Source organism: Loxodonta africana, chromosome 27, assembly GCF_030014295.1.
Source record: "Loxodonta africana isolate mLoxAfr1 chromosome 27, mLoxAfr1.hap2, whole genome shotgun sequence".
Classification (NCBI taxonomy): domain Eukaryota; kingdom Metazoa; phylum Chordata; class Mammalia; order Proboscidea; family Elephantidae; genus Loxodonta; species Loxodonta africana.
The window spans coordinates 5,529,812-5,552,489 of NC_087368.1; the positions used below are offsets into that span (position 1 = coordinate 5,529,812).

General features: G+C 41.2%; 1 long non-coding RNA gene across 2 annotated transcripts in view; it reads right to left on the reverse strand.

Annotated features, from left to right (window-relative positions):
- LOC104847334 (uncharacterized) overlaps positions 1 to 22,678 on the reverse strand; it is a 763,513-nt gene that overhangs the window by 198,623 nt on the left and 542,212 nt on the right. For both annotated transcript variants that reach the window (XR_010319537.1, XR_010319536.1), the window contains exon 4: positions 22,115 to 22,212. This is a non-coding gene — a long non-coding RNA (uncharacterized LOC104847334). The remainder of the gene's footprint in view (positions 1 to 22,114; positions 22,213 to 22,678) is intronic.

A 22,678-nucleotide genomic window follows, 5' to 3' on the forward strand; every position in this document is an offset into this window, starting at 1 on the left:
TAACCGTAGGACACCAAGTCACAATGCATCCAGAGCTGCCCATCATGAACTGGGTGTTGTCTGACTTATGGAGCCATAAAGCCAGATGTGCACAGCAGCACTCCATCATTAAATGGAAGTGGTACACACGATATCAGGCCTGAGCAGGACCTGAAGGCTCAAGTAAGTCGCACGAGGAAATGGCCCAAATGCCCATGGCCTCCACCCCTATTACATTACTTGCCCTTTCCTAGTCTTCATCTATGACCTCATGATCAGTTGACTGAGGAAGAGAAACTGATATCTGGTTTACAGGTGTTTCTCTGCATGATATGCAGGCACCATCTGAACATGGACAGTGGCAGCAAAGCACTATAGCCCGTTTCCGGGACCTCCCTGAGGGACAGTGCTGAGGGAATAGCCTCTCAATGGGCAGAACTTCAATCAGTGAACGTGAGTTTTCACTTTACTTGGAAGGATAAATGGCCAGATATGCAGTGGTACACTGATTCATGGGTTGTGGCCAATAGTTTGACTGGATAGCCAGGGACTTGGAAGGAACATGATTGGAATTTGGAGCCAAGGAAGTATGAAGAAGTGGCATGTGACAGACCTCTATGAACAAGCCAAAGAAGCAAACATATTTGTATCTCATGTGAATGCTCTGACTTAGGCAGCGTTCTCTAAAGAACCAAAACCAGTAAAGTGTATAAATACCTATACAGAAAAAAAAAATACAGAGAGAGAGATTTATATCAAGAAAATGGCTCACACGGTTTTAGAGGCCACAACACCCCAAGTCTGTGGGTCAGGATAGAGGCCTCTCCTGATTCATGTACCCTCAGGTGCTGGTGTACCCAAGATAGGGAGGCTGGAGAGCAGGGCTTTTGCTCACAGGCTGTGAAGATCAACAAATCCAAAGAGTGGCAGACAAGACCACAGGTAAACTGTTAGCTCACGTCCCAAAAACTGGAGGTGAGACGAACAGAAGTCAGCTGCAGATTCCAGAATGACAAAAACCCCCCGAGCCCTGACAGAATGTCTGCACAAACTAGATGCAGGACACAGGCCCAAGGAAACTCCCCTTCAATCAACTGGCTACTCACAGTGTATTGCACTATGGGGGTAATCACATATCAAATCTCAACAGGGAAGTGACCACAACATAACATGACTGCCAAAACTCTGAGAATCATGGCACACCAAGTTAACACATACTCTTAACTATCACAGTTCACCCCTTTCCAACTTTTCACCTCTACACATCTCCTTAAACTATACATAATTTCTGAATAAAGACAATTATAAAGGCATTCTTGTGCTAACATGATACAATGAACACACATACAAACAAAAATGCACTAGCCCTGTTTATATCTAATATTTTATAAGTTGAGAAAATAAAAATATTTGATGCACACATAAAAGCTGAAACACTCGTAACAGTGACACTCCTCATTTCTGCAATTGGTCACATGGCCAAAACTGGTATTTAGAACTACCTTCTTCCACCACCTATTCCATGTTCCCTTTGCTCTAAGCAAGCACCTCAGCTCATCGTGGCTCTTTCCTGGTCGGGTGACCCAAACCGTCATTCCTAAAGGGTCTGGGCCATTAGTACTCATGTCGTAACTGAATTGCTGTAGTTTTCCACTGACATTAATCACAAGGCATGTGTGATGGTTAAGACTGTGTGTGTCAACTTGGCTGGGCCACGATTCTCTGTGTCTTGGCTCTTGTACGATGTCGTGATCACTTCCCTGTTGAAATCTGATATGCGGATTTCAGATATGGAACCCCCATAATGAAACCTTCTGAGCGGTTATCAGTGCAGGTAGGGCCTGTGGTGGCTCACTCCCCACTCAGCCTTTCTCTCTTCACCCTCTGCCATGTACTTCCTTCCTGCTCATCTTGCCCAGGCTCTTGGCTTGCTCTGGATCCTGCAGCTGTCTCTTGTTCATCCGACCTCCAGTTCTTGGGACTTATCTGCTGATCCCAGGATTCATCAACCTTCACAGACTGGGAGTTTAAGAGCCCTGCTCTCTAGCCTGCCAATCTGGGCTTTGCCAGCCCCTACGGCTACATCAATCACAAGAAGCCTCTGTCCTGATTCAGGGACTTGCAAATCTACAATCTCATGAGCTGCTTCCTTGATGTAAATCTCTCTTTCTACACATATACATACCCTTGACTAGTTTTGCTTCTCTAGAGAACCCAGCCTAAGACAATTGCTACCAAGAGTGGTTCTAGACAAACAAAACTGTATGGATGAGTTTTCTAAATTAATTTTCAACTATGGTTAGTTTCAAAGATGTTGATGACTCTGTTCTCAGTAGTAAAGAAGGCACTGCTAATCCATGCCATGAGGCAATTCAAATATGCAAATTACCACCACCAATAGATTAGGTATTGGTGAAAGGCGAGGCTCTGGGTGATCACATACATGATACCTTTCAACAATTTTCTCATAATGAGAAGTATACAGAAGCTGGTTGGTTGGTCCTACTTTCACTAGACAAACTGGTGAAAGAGATGCGCTCAGGGCTTCAGTGTCAAAGCTCAAGCGCAGCATAAACAATCTCAAAGTGGAAACACTTGTGCTTTGAAAAAGAAAGCAAGCCTTATTTCTTGTAGCAATAACACTGATATTGCCAAAAACCAAACCCGAGTCTTATTGTAAGAGTGGCTGAATTACAATCCTACTTCAATTTCCAACCTCAAGAGGTGTCTGAAGTAAAAATGAGGGGACCGATTGGGAAGAAATAAGATCCTGAAACTTGGGATCGGGACATAAGGGAACGTAATTGGAAAGCTGGAGACACTGAGCCCCTAAATTCCATTTAATCACTCCTGTTGGTCGGGTTGCCAATAGAACCACTTTCATCTGAAGAGATTACTTGACGTTTGTCTGCTACACCACCCTGCCAAATAAAAGCATCAGCACCTCCACTTCCATTTAATGAAATTAGCCCTTGCCCAGCTGCCTCTAAAGAGCCCTTGCCTGAGCCATTCCCTGGGGCATCATCGGAGGCAGATGCTTTACAAGACAATGCTGAACGTTCTCAAAACAATTCCACACTACAGATTCTGGCTTCTAGACCTATAACTAGACTTAAGTCCCAGCGAACCACAAAAGGTGAAGTACAAAGTGTGACCCAGGAGGAGGTATGCTACACTCCAAGAGAAGAGAAGTGCTTGAGTTTTCTAATATGTACAAACAGGAACCTGGGGAATAGGTATGGGAATGATTATTAAGGGTACAGGATAATGCTCCAAGGAACGTAAAGATGGATCGGTCTGAGTTTATTGATATGGGTCCACTAAGCACAGATTCTTCATTCAGTGTTTCACCTCGAGAAGTTAGGAAAAGATCTAACATTTCATTTGGTTAGGTTGCTGAAGCATGGGTTATGCAGTGGCCTACACTAAATCAAGTTGAAGTACCAGACCTGCTTTGGTATACTGTAGAAGAAGGTACTCAAAGGCTTAGAGATACTGCCATGCTAAAATGCATTTCTCAGGTTAAACCCACAGACCCACACATGGAATGCCCAGAGAACACACCTTTTACCACAATTGTGAGGAACAAATTTCTGAAGGGAAATTCAGCATCCTTGAAGACTGCTGTGACTGCTATTTTATGTAAATCAGATTTGACAGTGGGAACTGCCCTAACTGAATCAAGACACCTAAATACAATAGGGTTGACTGGACCCTGTGATAGCAGGGGCCAAGTGGCAACACTCAATCAGCAAAGACAAGTGGACGTGGTTACAGTAATGGATGGCAGAATCAAAGCAGTAATCAGAAGAGTGTGACTCATATGGACTTATGACTACTTAGTCATGGTGTCCCTGGGAGTGAATTAGATAGGAAATCTACTAAATATTTACTTGATCTGTACGAACAGAAGAATTCTAGTTCAGGTGAACAGCAGTCTAACTCGAATTGCCCACACTCAACAACCATACTTGAGCAAATTTAAAGACCCACAACACCTTCAATGAAGGGGAGGCCAGGTCCCCATGAGGAAGGACTCCAATACACTGCTAAAAATTTCTATGCTCAATTCTCTCCTAGCCTTCCCCAAAGGTGTCTACAACCTTTTATGAGAGTGACTTTTCATTGAAGAAAAGAGAATAATCAGACTTTTGGGGGATTACCGGACAGTAGCTCTGAACTGACACTAATTCCAGGAGACACAAAATGGCACTGTAGCCCACCAGTCACAGTGGGGATATACAGAGGTCAGGTTATTAATGGAGTCTTGGCTCATGTTTGTTTTACAGTAGGTCCATTGGGTCCCTGAATCCCCCCACAGTGATTTTCCCAGTTCCAGAATGCATTATTGCAATAGATAACACTCAACAACCGGCAGAAACCCCACGCTGAATCCCTCACAAATGAAGAAAGAGCTATTTTGGTAGGAAAAGCCAAGTGGAAGCCATTAGAACTGCCCCTACCTAGGAAAACAGTAAACCAAAAGCTATACTGCATTCCTGGAGGAATTGCAGACATTACTGCCACCATCAAGGACTTGAAGGATGCAGGGGTGGTGATTCCCACCACATCCCCCATTCAACTCGCCTATTTGGCCTGTGCAAAAAACAGATGGATCTTGGAGGATGACAGTAGGTTATCAAAAATTTAACCAGGTTGTGACTCCAACTGCAGATGCTCTTCCAGATGTAGTTTCATTGCTTGAGCAAATTAATACATGTCCTGGTACCTGGTGTGCAGCTATTGAACTGGCTAATGCCTTTTTCTCCATAGCTGTTTCCAAGGACCATAAGAAGAAGTTTGGCTTCAGCTGGCAAGGTCAGCAATACACCTTCACTGGCCTACCTCAGTGCTCCATGAGCTCTCCAGCCCTATGTCATAATTTAGTCAACAGGGTCCATGATTGCCTTTCCCTCCCATAAGATGTCACACTGGTCCACTACATTGATGGCATTATGCTGACTGGATCTAGTAAGGAAGAAGTATCAATGACTCTGGACTTATTGGTAAAACATTTGCCTGCCAGAGAGTGGTAAATTAATCCCACAAAAATTCAGGCACCTACCACCTCAGTCAGATTTTTAGGGGTCCAATGGTCTGGGGCATGTCGAGATATTCCTTCTCAATTGAAGGATAAGTTATTGCATCTGGCTGCTCCCACAACTAAAACAGAGGCACAATGCCTACTGAGCCTCTTTGGAATTTGGAGGCAATGCTTCTCATTTCGGTGTGCTACTCCAGCCTATTTATCAACTGACTTGAAAAGTTGCTAGTTTTGAGTGGGGCCCAGAACAAGAGAAGGTTCTGCAACAGGTTCAGGCTGCTGTGTAAGCCACTCTGCCACTTGGGCCATATGATCCGGCTGATCCAATGGTGCTTGAAGTGTCCGTGGCAGATGAAGATTCTGTCTGGAGACTTTGGCAGGCCCCTACTGGTGAACCACTGCACAGACCCTTAAGATTTTGGAGCGAAGCCCTGCCATCCTCTGCATTTAACTACTCTCCTTTTGAGAAACAGCTTTTGCCTTCTTACTGGGCCTTAGTAGAGACTGAACACTTAACCATGGGACACCAAGTCACCATGTGGGCTGAGCTGCCCATTTTAAACTGGGTGTTGTATGACCCACAGAGACATAAAGTTGGATGTGCACAGCAGAACTCCATCATTAAATGGAAGCAGTATATACAAGATCGGGCCCGAGCAGGACTTGAAAGCCTGAGTAAGTTGCATGAGGAAACAGCCCAAATGCCCACGGTCTCTATTCCTATCATATTACCGTCCATCTCCCAGTCTGCACCTATGGCCTCATGGGGAGTTCCTTCAGATCAGTTGACTGAAAAAGAGAAACTTGTACCTGGTTTACAGATGATTCTCTGCAATATGCAGGCACCACTCAAAAGTGAACAGTAGCAGCACTTCAGCCCTTTCTGGGACCTCCCTGAAGGACAGTACTGACGGGAACTCCTCCCAACAGGCAGAACTTTGAGCAGTGCACCTGGTTGTTCACTTTGCTTGGAAGGAGAAATGGCCAGAGGTGAGCTTGTATACTGATACATGGGCTGTGTCCAAAGGTTTGGCTTGATGCTCAGGGACTTGGAAGGAATATGATTGAAAAATTGGAGACAAGAAGTTATGGGGAAGAGGTATGTGGATAGTCCTCTCTGAATGGGCCAAAGAAGTGAAGATATGTGTCCCATGTGAATGCTCACCAAAGGGTGACCTCGGCAGAGGCTTAGTTTAATAATTAAGTGGATAGGGTGATGTGTTCTATGGAAACCAGTCATCCTCTTTCCCCAGCTACTCCCGTCATTGTTCAATGAACTCATGAACAAAGTGGCCCTGGTGGCAGGGATGAAGGTTATGCATGGACACAACAACATGGACTTCCACTCACCAAGGCTGACTTGGCTACAGCCACTGCTGAGCATCCAATCTGCCAGCAACAGAGACCAATACTGACTCTCCAATATGGCACCATCCCTTGACGTGATCAGTCAACAACCTGGTGGCAAGTTGATTATACTGGGCCACTTCCATCATGGAAAAGGCAGCGTTTTGTTCTTAGTGGAATACACACTTACTCTGGATAAGGATTTCCCTTCCCAGTATGCAAAGCTTCTGCCAAAACTACTATCTGTGAACTTACAGAATGTCTTATCCACCTTCATGGTATCTCACACAGCATTGCCTCTGATCAAGGAACTCACTTCACAGCAAATGAAGTGCAGCAGTGGGCCCATGCTCATGGAATTCACTAATCTTACCATGTTCCCCATCATTTTGAAGCAGCTGGTTTGACAGAATGATGGAATGGCCCCCTGAAGTCACAATTACAGTGCTAGGTAGGTGGGAATACCTTGCAGGTTTGGGGCTGTGTTCTCCAGAGGCTCTATATGCCCTAAACCAGCGCCTAGTATATGGTACTGTTTCTCCCATAATCAGGATTCATGGGTCCAGGAATCAAGGGGTAGAAATGGAAATGGCACCATGCACTATTACCCCTAGTCATCCACTCATAAGATTCTTCTTCCTGTCCCTGCAACCTTATGCTTTGCATGTCTAGAGGTCTTAGTCTCAAAGGGAAGAATGCTACCACCTGGAGATGCATCACTGATTCCATTGAACTGGCAGCTACGAATGCCACCTGGTCACTTTGGGTTCCTTGTCTCTGGATCAACAAGCAAAGAAGGGAGTTACCATACTGGCTGGTGTGATTGATCCTTATTACCAAGAGGAAATCAGATTGATATTACGTAATGGAAGTAAAAAAGAGTATGTTTGGAATGCAGGCGATCTCTTAAGGTGTCCCCTAGTACTACTATACCTTGTGATTAAAGTCGACGGAAAACTACAGCAACCCAATTCCGACATGACTACTAATGGCCCAGGCCCTTCAGGAATGAAGGTTTGGGTCATCCCGCCAGGCAAAGAACCATGACCTGCTGAGGTGCTTGCTGAGGACAAAGGGAATATGGAATGGGTGGTGGTAGAAGGTAGTTTTAAATACCAGTTGCGGCCACGTGACCACTTGCAGAAACGAGGACTGTAATTGTTACGAGTATTTCTGTTTTGTATGTGTGCATCAAATATTTTTGTTTTCTACACTTATGAAATGTAAGATGTCAATAGGGCTAGAGTGTTTTCGGCTGGATGTGTGTTAGTTGTATCATGTTAGCTCCAAGTGTGACTTTCTAATTGTCTTTCTTCAGAGGTTTTGTATGGTTTGGGGAGATGTATACAGGTGCCAAGCTGACAAGGTGTGGACTGTGATGGTTAAGATTGCATGTCAGCTTGGGCTGGGCCATGATTATCAATGTTTTGGCAGTTCTATAGTATTGTGATCACTTCCTGTTGAAATCTGATATGTAATCACCCCCAAGATGGAATCTGCTGAGTGGCAATAGCAGAGGCAGGGCATGGGGCAGTTCACCGCCCCTCAGCCTTCATCTCTCCTCCCTCTGCTGCCTACTTCCTCCCTGCTTGCCTCGCCAAGGCTTTTGGCTGATTCTGTACCCTGCAGGTACCTCGAGTTCATCTGACCTCTGGTTCTTGGGACTTGAGCTAACAACCTACCTGCCAATCTCGGGATTCATCAGCCTTCACAGCCTGTGAGCAAGAGCGCTCCTCTTTGACTTGCCCATCTTGCGTTCGCCAGCCCCTGGGGCTACATGAATCAGGAGAAACCTCTATCCTGATCCATGGACGTGGGTTGTTCCAGCCGCTACAATCATGTGATGGATACACAAACACACACACACACATATATATACACGTATGTACATGTACATACGCTTTACTGGTTTTGCTTCTTCAAAGAAACTAGCTTAAGACCACACATATGCCCGGTTAGCAGGTGCTCTGTCTCCTGTTGGGAGCTCCATGAAGCTGCCTTCTCATACTCCCTGTCTCTATTCCTTGGTGGCTGTAGTCCAAGATGGCGAATCCATGCCACATTAGCTGGTAGGGGACCTCCACTCCATAGCTCTCTGTTTTCTCTGTTCTCTATCAGTTTCTTATTCCATTTGATGCTTGATCGATTTCTTTATTCCTTCAGTTGATGCTTAAGGTTCCAGAATTAATGTATATATTTGTTTTGTTTTTTGGGTCTTTGCTGCAGAGGGATAGCATGGTGCTTCTGTGTATAATGCCATGTTGGAAATTTCTTGGTTTCTTTACGTTGAGTTGCAATCCACACTGAAGGTTATCATCTTTGATCTTCATCAGTATGTTTTTTAAGTCGGCAAGCAAGGTTGTGACATCTGCATATCTCAGGTTCTTAATGAGTCTTCTTCCAATCCTGATGCCCCATCCTTCTTCATGTAGTTGGATTATTTGTTCAGAATACAGATTGAAAAAGTATGGTGAAAAGATACAACCCTGATGCACACCTTTCTTAACTTTAAACCACTCAGTATCCCCTTGTTCTGTTCAAATGACTGCCTCTTGGTCTATGTACAGGTTTCTCATGAGCAAAATTAAGTGTTCTGGAATTCCCATTCTTCAAAATGTTACCCATAATTTGTTATGATCTACACAGTTGAATGTCTTTGCAGAGTCAATAAAAACAGGTAAACATCTTTCTGGTATTCCCTGCTTTTAGCCAAGGGCCATCTTACATCAGCAATGATGCACCTTGTTCCATGTCCTCTTCTGAATCTGGCTTGGACTTCTGGCAGTTCCCCATTGATGTATTGCTACAACCACCTTCAGCAAAATTTTACCTGTGTGTGATATTGATGATGTTGTTCGATAATTTCTGTATTCTGTTGGATCACCTTCATTTGGAATGGGCACAAATATGGATCTTGTCCAGTGGCTGGGCCAAGTACACGGCTTCCAAATTTCTTGACAAAGATAAGCGGGCACCTCCAGCGCTGCATTCATTTGTTGAAACATCTCAATTGGTATTCTTCCAATTCTTAGAGCCTTGCTTTTCGCCAATGCCTTCAGTACAGCTTGGACTTCTTTTTTCAGTAGCATTGCTTCTTGATTATATACTACCTCCTGAAAGAGTTGAACATCGACCAATTCTTTTTGGTACGGTGACTTCGTGTATTCCTTCCATCTACTTTTGGTGCTTCCTGTGTTATTCAATATTTTCCTGTAGAATCCTTCAATACTGCAACTCATGGCTTGAATTTTTTCTTCGCTTCTTTCAGCTTCAGAAATGGTTAGTGTGTTCTTCCCCTTTGGTTTTCTAATTCCATGTCTTTGCACATTTCATTACACTAGTTTACTTTGTCTTCTCGAACGGACCTTTGAAATCTTCTGTTCAGCTCTTTTACTTCATCATTTCTTCTATTCGTTTTAGTTTCTCTATGTTCAAGAGCAATATTCAGAGTCTCTTCTGACATTCATTTTGGTCTTTTCTTTCTTTCTTCTCTTTTTTAATGATCTTTTGCTTTCTTCATGTGTGATGTCCTTGATGCCACCCCACAACATTTCTGGTCTTTGGTCATTAGTATTCAATGCATGAAATCTATTCTAAAGATGGCGTCTAAATTCAGGTGGTATACACTCAAGGTCAAACCCCTGGTGGTGTAGTGGTTAAGTGCTACAGCTGCTAACCAAAAGGTCAGCAATTTGAATCCACCAGGCACACCTTAGAAACTCTGTGGGGGCAGTTCTACTCTGTTCTATAGGGTTGCTATGAGTCAGGATAAACTTGAGGGCAACAGGGTTGGGTTGGTCGGTTGGTATGCTCAAATTTGTATTTTCGCGCTCACAGATGTGCAAACTAAAACCATAAATTTCTTAGAAGAAAAGGCAGGGGCAGTGCTTTGAGGTCCAGCTTTGAACAATGGCTTATTTAATATAATAATAAAAGAACAAAAGGCAAAATAAATAAATGGATCTTCATAAAAAGAAAAAACACTTTATCAAAAAAGTGAAAACACAAGCTACCAAATTGGAGAATATCTTCAGGAACTCTATGTCGCATAAGAATCTAACAATCAAACTATATACCAAACTTCAACAAAAACCAAAACCAAACACGTTGCCAATGAGCCAATTCTGACTCTTAGTGACAAAAAGACAAATACAAAAATCATAAAATGGGCAAAGGGCTTGAACAGACATTTCACCAAAGAGGGCATTCAAATGGCCGCCAGACACATGAAAAGATGCTCAGTGTCATTAGCCATCAGAGGGATGCAAATCAAAAACACAATGAGATACCATGTCACTCCCACCAGGACGTCTAATCATAAAAAAAAAAAAACAGATGTTGGTTAGGATGTGGAAAAATTGGAGCCCTTATCCATTACCGGTGGGAATATAAAATGGTACAGCAGTTGTGGTAAACTGTGGCACTTCCTCAAAAAACTAAAATAGGAGAGGCAGGCCCAAGATGGGGGAGTACTCAGATGCTTCCGGTGGTCCCTTTTACAAAGAAGACCCCCAAAAAATAGTGAATTGATTATATATATGAAAAGCAAGGACCCGTGAACATCAAGGCAAAGTTAAGAAACTGAACTGAGCAGCAGGGGGAGGGAGAGATGGTTCAGAAGCATGAGGAGTTGCTGGACCTGTCTCAGTGGGAACCGGCACCCCTAAGCCCCAATCCCCTGCCTTGACCACAGCAGGGCTCGCTGTAGCATACTGAATGCGGTTTTCTCAGCCACAGAGAGTGAGTAGCAGAATCTACTCATCCCTAAGGAATCAGCAAAGAACAGCCTTCTTGGCAAAAGTTAAGTGCTTGCATCTAATTTACCATGCAGATTTATCTGATCCCTCCTCCCTCTGCACCAGGTCCTAAGTCACCTTCAGTGACAGTCACTTTTCCTGGGCCTGAGCCAGATCCTGCTGCACACCTTAAGCCATTCTCCTGCCCTTACAGAAGGAACAAATTAACAAACGGGGAGAAGAATAATTTCCTGGCTCCCCTAAACTGGGACCTTAGGGAAGAAGTGGCTCCTGTTCAGACATAAACAGTCCTTGACTTGAATGCCTTTGACCCCTGCATGGACCTGTGTCCCATTTCAGTAGCTAAGCCTTTGCTGTTACACTGCAAGGCTTTATGTGCCTGAAGTCTGACTTTAACTGTTTCAGCTGTGGGGTGGAGAGCCAAGTTTTTGATATTTGACACTGCTCTGCCTGTTAAGCAGGGTCCTCACCCACCCACATCAGGGGCTTGAAGACTGGTGTTTCCACCCATACCACCTAGCCATCCACAACAGGGGTCCAAGGATAAGTGGTGCCTCCCAGTCCTCACAGTTAAAAGCACTGGGTGGCTATGGCACGGCTTCACAGCCCACCCACCTGTACACTCTAGAGAACAGGGACTCACCTTGCTCACAGACACCTGGGGGTTGGTTGTCACCCCCGACTTGTTCAGAGTGTGACCTCCTGCTGCAACAAGAAACTTGTGCATATACCAATCACTACTCTCCTCTCAGACCATAGGTGACAGCATGCACCACACACTTGGTGACCCGTTCACTGGACACCTGCGCTGAATCCATACAAGAAAAGTGAATGGACTCCTATGCTCGTATACTTGGTAACAACTCTAGCCATTTCATGAAAAGACATTACAGCTTAAAGGCTCCAATAATCACGTTAGCTCATTCCAGCAGCCTATTTGGGTATATCAAAACAAAACAAAGTAAGAAGCTAAGACAGTAAGCAAACAAAATAAATTAATACAGTAACTTACAGATGGCTTGGAGACAACGGTCAATATCAAATCATATAAAGAAGCAGACACTGATCATTTCAACAAGCTCCCAAAACAAAGAATAAAAGAAGCTTCTGAATGAAGAGGCCTTCCTGGAATTACCAGACGTAGAATCCAAAATATTAATATACAGAGCTCTTCAAGAGATCAGGAAGGAGATCAGGCAAAATGCAGAACAAACTAAAGAGTACACAGATAAAGCATTTGAGGAAATTAAGACAGTTATTCAAGAACATAATGAAAAATTTAAAAGGCTGCAAGAATCCATAGACACACGGCAATCAGAAATTCAGAGCTTCAACAATAATACTTCAGAATCAGAAAACTCAAGAGAAAGTCAGATGAGCAGAACTGAAGCAATGAAAGTCAGAATTAACAAGATTGAAGATAAAACACTTGACACCAATATATTTGAAGAAAAACTGATAAAAGAATATTAAAAACTGAATAAACCCTAAGAAACATGTGGAACTCTATCAAGAGAAATAACCTTCGTGTGATTGAAGTACTAGAACAGGGAGGGAAAACAGAAAATACAGACAGAATTGCTGAAGATTTACGGGCAATTTACTGGCAAACCTTCCCTGATACCATGAAAGATGACAAAATATCTATCCAAGATGCTCACCCAACTGCACACAAGATAGATCCCAAAAGAAAGTCACCAAGACATACTATAACCAAACTTGCCAAAACCAAAGATAAAGAGAATTTAGGTGCAGCTAGAGATAAAGAAAAACTCACCTACAAAGGAGAGTCAGTAAGAATAAACTCAAACTACTCAACAGAAACAATGAAGGCAAGAAGGCAATGGAATAACATACAAAAAGCCTTGAAGGAAAAAAACTGCCAGCCAAGAACCATATATCCAGCAAAACTGTCTCTCAATATATGAAGGTAAAATTAAGACATTTCCAGATAAACAGAAGTTTTGGGAATTTGCAAAAACTAAAACAAAATTACATGAAATACTAAAGGGAGTTTTCTGGTTAAAAAAGTCAATAGCATCAGACAAAAACCCAAGATTAAAACATACGACAGAGAAATCAGATATCAACCAAGGTAGGGAAATCACAAAAATAACTCAATAAAAAATTGCGCAAAACAGGGAAATAGAGACGTCATTATGTAAAAGAAGACATTAAATCAATCAAGAGGGACAAGAAAATGTACTCATAGATCTTTCATATGAAGAAGTCAAGGCAATACAGAGATAAAAGTTTAGTTTAAACTTAGAAAACTGGGGGTAAATAATACCATAACCACAAAGAAGATTAACACTCCTACACATCAAAATAAAATACAAGAAAAACCTAAAGACTCAGCAAAAACAAAATCAACACTGAAAAAAAGGAAAAGACAATTTATAAAGAAAAACTACTCAACACAAAAAATTCAGTGGAAAAAAGAAATGGTCAACAACACACACAAAAAGACATCAAAATGAGAGCACTAAACTCATACTTATCCATAATTTCCCTGAATGGAAATGGACTTAATGTGCCAATAAGAAGACAGAGAGTGCCAGAATGGTTAAAAAAAAAATACACGATCCGTTTATATGCTGCCTACAAGAGACACATCTTAGACTTAAAGACACAAACAAACTAAAGCTCAGAAGATGGAAAAAACATACATATCAAGCAAACGACAATCAAAAAAGAGAGGGAGTGTCAACAGTAATTTCTGACAAAATAGACTTTAAAGTTAAATCCACCACAAAGGATGAGAAAGGACACTATATAATGATTAAAGAGACAATATACCGGGAGGATATTACCATATTAAATATTTATGCACCCAACGACAGGGCTGCAAGATACATAAAGCAAACTCTAACAGCACTGAAAAGTGAGATACACATCTATACAATAACTTCAACACACCACTTTTGATGAAGGACAGAACATCCAGAAAGATGATCAACAAAGACACGGAAGATCTAAATGCCACAGTCAACCAACTTGACCTTGTAGACAAACACAGAACACTCCACCCAACACCAGACAAGTATGCTTTCTTTTCTAACGTTCATGGAACATTCTCAAGAAGACACCACATATTAGGTCATAAAGCAAGCCTTAACAGACTCCAAAACATAGAAATATTACAAAGCATCTTCTCTGATCATAAAGCCATAGAAGTAGAAATCAATAACAGAAAAAGCAGAGAAAAGAAATCAAATACATGGAAGTGGAACAACACCTTGCTCAAAAATGACTGGGTTATAGAAGAAATTATGGACAGAATAAAGAAATTCATAGAATCCAATGAGAATGAAAACACTTCCTATCAGAATCTTTGGGACTCAACTAAAGCAGTGCTCAGACGTTAATTTATAGCCATAAATGCACAAGTCCAAAAAGAAAAAAGGGCCAAAGTCAAAGAACTACCCCTACAACTTGAACAAATAAGACAGCAGCAAAAGAAACCCTCAGGAACCAGAAGTAAGCAAATAATAAAATTTAGTGCAGAATTAAATGAAATAGAGAACAAAACAATTGAAAGAGTTAACAAGACCAAAAGCTCTTTCTTTGAAAAGATTAACAATCAATAAACCACGGGCCAGACTTACAAAAGAAAAACAGGAGACGAAGCAAATAACTGAAATAAGAAATGAGATGGGTGATATCACAACAGACCCAACTGAAATTAAAACAATCATTTCAGATTACTATGAAACACTGTACTCTGAAAATTTGAAAACCTAGAAAAAATGGACAAATTTTAGAAACACACTACCTACGTAAACAAACACAAATAGAGGTAGAACAACTAAAATTCATATCAAAAGAAGAGATTGAAAAGGTAATTAAAGAACTCCCAACAAAAAAAAGCTCTGACCCTGATGGCTTCACTGGAGAATTCTACCAAACTTTCAGAGACGAGTTAACCCCCCCACTATTCAAGGTATTTCACAGCACAGAAAAGGATCGGATACTCCCAAACTCATTCTATGAAGCCAGCATTTCCCTGATACAAAAATCAGGTAAAGACACCACGGAAAAAGAAAATGACAGACCTATATCCCTCATGAACCTAGATGCAAAAACCCTCAACAAACTTCTAGTCAAAAGATTTCAAAAACATATCAAAAAAAAAAAAACAATTCACCATGACCAAGTGGGATTCATATCCGGTATGCGGGGAGGGCTCAACATTAGAAATGCAATCAATGTAATCCACCATATAAATAAAACAAAAGACAAGAACCACATAATCTTATCAACTGATGCAGAAAAGGCATTTGACAAAGTCCAACACCTATTCATGATAAAAACTCTCATCAAAATAAAAATATAAGGGAAATTCCTCAACATAATACAGGGCATTTATACAAAGCCAGCAGCCAACATCACCCTAAATGCAGACAGTCTGAAAGCATTCCCCTTGAGAAAGGGAACCAGAGAAGGACGCCCTCTATCATCACTCTTATTCAACATTGTACTGGATGTCCTAGCCAGCGCAATTAGGCTAGATACAGAAATAAAGGGCACCCAAATTAGCGAAGAAGAAGTAAAAGAATCTCTGCAGATGACATTATCTTATATGCAGAAAACCCTAAGCAATCCTTAAGAAAACTACTGAAACTAACAGAACGTTTCAGCAGGGTACCAGAATACAAGAAAAATATACAAAAATCATTTGGATCCCTCCACACCAACAAAGAGAATATCAAAGAGGGAAATCCCCAAATCAATAACATTTACAATTGCCCCCAAGAAGAGAAAATACTTAGGAATAAATCTAACCAGAGATGTAAAAGATCTATACAAAGAAAACTACAAGACATTAATGCAAGAAACCAAAAGAGACCAACATAAGTGGAAAAACATACCTTGCTCATGGATAGGGAAACTCAACATTGTAAAAATCTCTGTTCTACCCAAAGTGATCCATAGATACAATGCAATCCCAATCCAAATACCAATGACAGATTTTAATGAGAGGTAGAAGCAAATCAGCAACGTCATATGAAAAGGAAAGAGGTCCCCAATAAGTTAAGCATTATTGAGGAAACGAACAAAGCGGGAGGCCTTGCACTACCTGATTTTAGAACCTATTATACTGCCACAGTAGTCAAAACAGCCTGGTACTGGTACAACAACAGATACATAGACCAATGGTACAGAACTCAGAACCCAGACATAAATCCACCCATATATGAGCAGCTGATATTTGACAAAGGCCCAAAGTCTGTTAAATAAGGAAAAGACAGTCTCTTTAACAAATGGTGCTGGCATAAGAGGATATCCATCTGCAAAAAAATGAAAAAAGACCCATACCTCACACCATGCACAAAAACTAACTCAAAATGGATCAATGACCTAAATAGAAAATCTAAAACAATAAAGATCATGGAAGAAAAAATACGGACAGTGCTAGGAGCCCTAATACATAGAATAAACAGTATGCAAAACATTAGTAACAATGCACAAACACCAGAAGAAAAACTCGGTATCTGGAAAAAAAAAACATCAAACACCTATGCTTATCCAAAGACTTCATCAAAAGAGGAAAAAGATAACGGACAGACTGGGAAAAAGTTTTGGGCTACCACAATTCTGATGAGCATCTGATCTCTAAAACCTACATGATACTGTAAAAATTCAACTACAAAAAGACAAATAATACAATTAAAAAATGGGCAAAGGATATGAACAGACACTTCACCAAAGAAGACATTAAGGCAGCTAACAGATACATGAGGAAATGCTCACAGTCATTAGCCATTAGAGAAATCTAAATCAAAACTACAATGAGACACCATCTCACCCAAACAATGCTGGCATTAATCCAAAAACTACAAAATGATAAATGTACAAGAGCTTGTGGAGAGACTGGAACACTTATACACTGCTGATGGGAATGTAAAATGGTACAACCACTTTGGAAATTGAGTTGGCGCTTGCTTAGAAAGCTAGAAATAGAACTACCATACAATCCAGCAATCCCACTTCTTGGAATCTATCTTAGAGAAATAAGAGCCCTCACATGCACAGATACATGCACACCCATGATCACTGCAGCACTGTTTGTAATAGCAAAAAATGGAAGCAACCAAGGTGCCCATCGATGGATGAATAGATAAATGATGGTATATTCACAAAATGGAATACTACACAATGGTTAAGAACAATGATGAATGTGTGAAACATCTATACTGTGGAGGAATCTGGAAGGCATTATGCTGAGTGAAATTAGGCAGCTGCAAAAGGACGAATATTGTACAAGACCACTATTATAAGAATTCAAGAAAAAGTTTAAACACAGAAGAAAATATTCTTTCATGGTTACGAGGGTGGGGAGGGAGGGAAGGGGTATTCACTACTTAGATAGCAGACAAGAACTATTTTAGGTGAAGGGAAAGACAGCACACAATACAGGAGAGCTCAGCACAACTGGACTAAACTAAAAGAAAGGAAGTTTCCTGAATACAACTGAACACTTTGAAGGCCAGAGTAGCAGGGCTGGAGGTTTGAGGACCATGTTTTCAGGGGACATCTAGGTTATTTGCATAACAAAATGCACAAAGAAAACATTCTGCATCTCACATTTGTGAGTGGAATCTGGGGTCTTAAATGCTAGCAGGCAGCCATCTAAGATGCATCAATTGGTCTCAACCCACCTGGAGCAGAGAAAACTGAAGAATAACAAAGACACAAGGTAAAGATGAGCCAAAGAGGCAGAAAGGGTCACATAAACCAGAGACTACATCAGTCTGAGACCAGAAGAACTAAATGGTGCCCAGCGACAACCGATGACTACCCTGACAGGGAACACAACAGAGAATTCCTGATGGAGCAGGAGAACAGTGGGATGCAGACCTCAAATTCTTATAAAAAGACTAGGCTTAATGATCTGACTGAGACTAGAGGTAACCTGCAAGTCATGGTCCCCGGACCCTTTGTTACTCCAACACTGGTACCATTCCCAAAGCCAGTTCTTCAGACAGGGTTTGGACTGCACAATAAGACAGAAAATGATCTTAGTGAGGAGTGAGATTTTTGGCTCTAGCAGACCCATGAGACTATGTGGGCAAGTGCTGTTTAGAGGTGAGATGAGAAAGCAGAGGGTATAAGAGCTGGTTGAATGGACACCGGGAATACAGGTTGGAGATGAGGAGTGTGCTGTCTCATTAGGGGGAGAGCAGCTAGAAGTACATAGCAAGGTGTTCGTAACTTTTTGTATGAGAAACTGACTTGATTTGTAGCCTTTCACTTAGACCACAATAAAGAAAAAGAAAAAATTTTTTAACCCAAAAATGGAGCTACCATGTGACCGAGCAATTCCACTCCTACGTATATACCCGAAAGGCTTGAAAGCAAAGGCTCAAATAGGGACTTGTACAAGAACGTTCACTGCAGCACTATTCACAATAGTCAAAAGGTGGGAACAACCTAAATGCCCATCTACAAATGAATGCATAAACAAAATGTGGTACATACATACAAGGGAATACTATCATCCAGTAGGAGAAATAAAGTCTTGATACATGTGACAGTATGCTGAGTGAAATAAGCCAATCATAAAAGGAAAAATATTACATGACCTCCATTGTATAAAAAGACAAGAAAAGGCAAATGTACAGAGCCCAAAGTTTATTAGTGGTTGCCTGAGGCAGGGAAGCAGGAGGAAACGGGAGTTGACGGTGTTGGAAAAATCACATTGATTAAACAAGGGTTGCATAGCTAAGTATTGTAATTGCTGTCAATTCATACACCTGTAAAAAGCTGAACTGGCAAAAGTTGCATGAGAGATATATTTATAATGACAAAAAAAAAAAAAAAGAGCTGTTGAGCCTGCTTATGTATAACCAAACACCTCATGGGATTTGGTTCCTTGGCTTGGAGGTTCACAGTTATGATTTCATGGACCATCCCAGTTAACTAACCTAATAATGTATTTAGTGCTTCTGGTTTACCTCCTAGTTTCTTTTGTAGTGACTGAGGTCTTAAAACACTTGCAGGCAGCTGTCCAAGGCACAATTGATCTCTATTCACCTGGAGCAATGCGGGGAAAAAAGAGGGTCAGGAATAAGAGGAGGATATGGAATGTGTAGCTAATTGCCTCCATGAACAACCGCCTCCTTTGCCATAAGACCAGAAGAACTGGATGGTGTCTGTCTACCATTACTAAGCATTTTGATCAAAAAGTCCATAGAAGAATCCTGATTGCAGAACTTCAAATTCTCATGGAATCCATACTTTCTGGACCATACAGACTAGATTAACCACTGAAACTATTGCCCTGAAATGATTTTTAAACATTAAACCAAAAATATTCCCTGAAGTCATCTCAAAATTGGTCAAGAGTTTAGCAAAATGCTCTTTTAAGAACCATCTATATAGGGTGAGTCTATGTTAATGAGGAAGGAACAACTCAGAAAAGGAGGGTGAGAATGGTTGCACAACATGAAGAATGCAATCAGTGTTACTAAATTGTACATGCAGAAAATGTTGAATTGGTGTATGTTTTGTTCTGTATATTCTAAAAAACAAAAAAACTAATAAAATTCAGAAAAAAAAATCTGTTGACCATAAAAAAAAAGACAAATGACCAATAAGGCTCTCCATGATTGTCCCCTATTACTCCTCTCTTATCATCTTCCCCTGGCTCACTCTGCTCCAGACTCACTGGTTTCCTTGCTGTTTCTAGAAAACCCCACACACCCTGCTGCATTAGTGCTTTTCAACTTGCTGTTCATTCATCTTGGAGCACGGCTCACTCTGCTCCGGACTCACTGGTTTCCTTGCTGTTTCTAGAAAACCCCACACACCCTGCTGCATTAGTGCTTTTCAACTTGCTGTTCATTCATCCTGGACTAGTACCCTTCTCCCTATATCTGTGTCTCATTTCCCAATTCCTTCACCTTAACAAGGTCATCCCTCATCACCTATCGAAAACAACAAACCTCATGCCCTGGAACTCCAGGTTCATCTTACTGGTTTTATTTCTCTCCAAAGTACTTATTGTCCCCAAAATTAAATGAATAAGTAAATGAACATGTTTGTTCATTTACCTGTTATCACATTCTCCATTGAGAATTTAAGCTCTATTAGAGCACAGACTTTTTTTTTTTTACTCTATTTTGCTTACTGCTGAATTCTCAGTGGGCAGAATGGTTTCTGAACTATAGTAGTCACACATATAGCCAAAATAACACACACCTGTTGAGTGAAAGAATGCACAAAGGAACCATTGGGCCATAGTCAATTCATAGCCAAGCACCATTTAAGTAGGGGAAGGGAGACAAGTGGATAGCTTAGGCGACTGAATACACTCATCTTCCCGGCCTACTCCTGGGTCCACAAGTTGTGTCTGGAAACTCTCCTGGGCACAGATTGACTGACAGCAACACCTGAGAGTCTTGGGTCACCACCTGTTTCCATTCCAGGGGATACAATATTGCCGTATGAAAAGTACAAGTTGTGGTTCCAGAAGGTCTAGTTTTAAAATCCATTAATTATTTGGAAGGTTTGGAGAAAGTAACTTAACTACATCGAGCCTCAGTTTCCTCATCTGTAAAACAAGAGAACAAAGGCTATTTTCCATATGGGATGCAATGAAGATTAAATGAGGTAACATGAAAACGACGTTCTGTAAACTGTTAAAAAAAAAAAAAAGGAATAAATATAGATTGTGATGGTAGAAGAGAACAATGCTGATTTGGACCTACTTAGCAACTTAGGATTGGAAGAAGACTCATTAAGAACCTAAGACATGCAGATGACACAACCTTGCTTGCTGAAAGTGAAGAGGACTTGAAGCACTTACTGATGAAGATCAGAGACCACAACCTTCAGTATGGATTACACTTCAACATGAAGAAAACAAAAATCCTGACAACTGGACCAATAAACAACATCACAACAAACGGAGAAAAGATTGAAGTTGTCAAGGATTTAATTCTACTTGGATGCACAATCAACATCCATGGAAGCAGCAGTCAAGAAAACAGATGACACATTGCATTTGGGCAAATGTGCTCCAAGTATCTCTTCGAAGTGTTAGAAAGCAAAGATGTCACTTTAACAACTAAGGTGCGCCTGACTCAAGCCATGATGTTTTCAATTGCCTCATATGCCCATGAAAGTTGGACAATAATTAAGGAAGACCGAAAAAGAATTGGTACATTTGAATCACAGTGTTGGTGAAGAATATTGAAAATACCATGAATCGCCAGAAGAACAAACAAACCTGTCTTGCAAGAAGTACAGACAGAATGCTCATTAGAAACAAGGTTGGTGAGACTTTGTCTCACATAATTTGCACATGTCATCAGGACGGACCTGCCCATGGAGAAGGACATCATAAAGTAAAGGGTCAGCGAAAAAGAGGAAGACCCTCAGCAAGATGGATTGACACAGGGGCTGCAACAATGGGCTTAAGCATAACACCAACTGTGAGGGTGGCGCAGGACCTGCCAGTGTTTCGTTCTGTTGCACACAGGGTTGCTATGGGTCAGAATTGACTCAGTGGCACCTAAAAACAACAGCAACCAACACAGAGTCATTGTAATTATAATTGTAATTGACGGATACCTGATTAGTCACACAAACAGTCAAAATGTTTGTTGGTTACTGCTATAAGCCTTGTTGGCCTAAAAGGAGGTAGTACAGATGGAGGAGTAGTGGGCTAATGGAAAGTCCTGGGTTAAGAGGAGAAGATTCAGACACACGTTAGAAAGCTGTGGGGTAAGGTCAAGGGGCCAGAATGAGAGCTTCTTTGGGAAACTGGGGCATGCAGAAGCATCCGGGGATACTGAGGAATTTAAAAAGACATACAAACGCCTAGGTTAAGATGCTCACCCAGAAAAGACCTGAGAACACCTTTAACATTCACTTTGCGTTGATCTCTGGGTCAGCGTAAACCTTGCTGAGTATTGAAGGAGTGTTGCAGGACAGACCCTATCTGCAAGGACCACAGAGGATTTTTTCTCTCATTGCTTACCTTTGCTTCTTTTTCCTGTTTTCTTTCATTTTTTTTCTTTTTCTTTTCAACTCCTAGTGTTCATGGAAGTCTCTGACAGAACAATAGCTGAGCACAACCTAAAGAAATAGAGACTTCAGTGAACACACACACCAAGTAATTCAGACTTTGCAAAACTAATCTGTGAAGGTCACTAAACCAATGGGCTTCAACAACAAAACAAAGAGACAGACAGAGAGGAATGGAGGAAGAAAGGAAAGAAGGAAGAAAAGAAAGTCTGGTACAAGGGGGAGAATCTCATTTCAAGAGTCCTCATGTTACTCAAATATCTGATTTTCAATTAAAAAAATCACCAGGTATACATAGAAACAGGGGAGAATGGCCCATTCAAAGGAACAAAGTGACAGAAATCATCCCCAAGAAAGCCAAGTTACTGGACTTACTAGATAAAGACTTTTAAACAACTCTTTTAAATATGCTCAAAGAGCTAAAAGAAAACACAAAGAACTAAAGGAAATCAGAAAAACAATCTATAAACAAAGCGAGAATATCCGTAGAGATATAAATTATACACATATAAAAAAA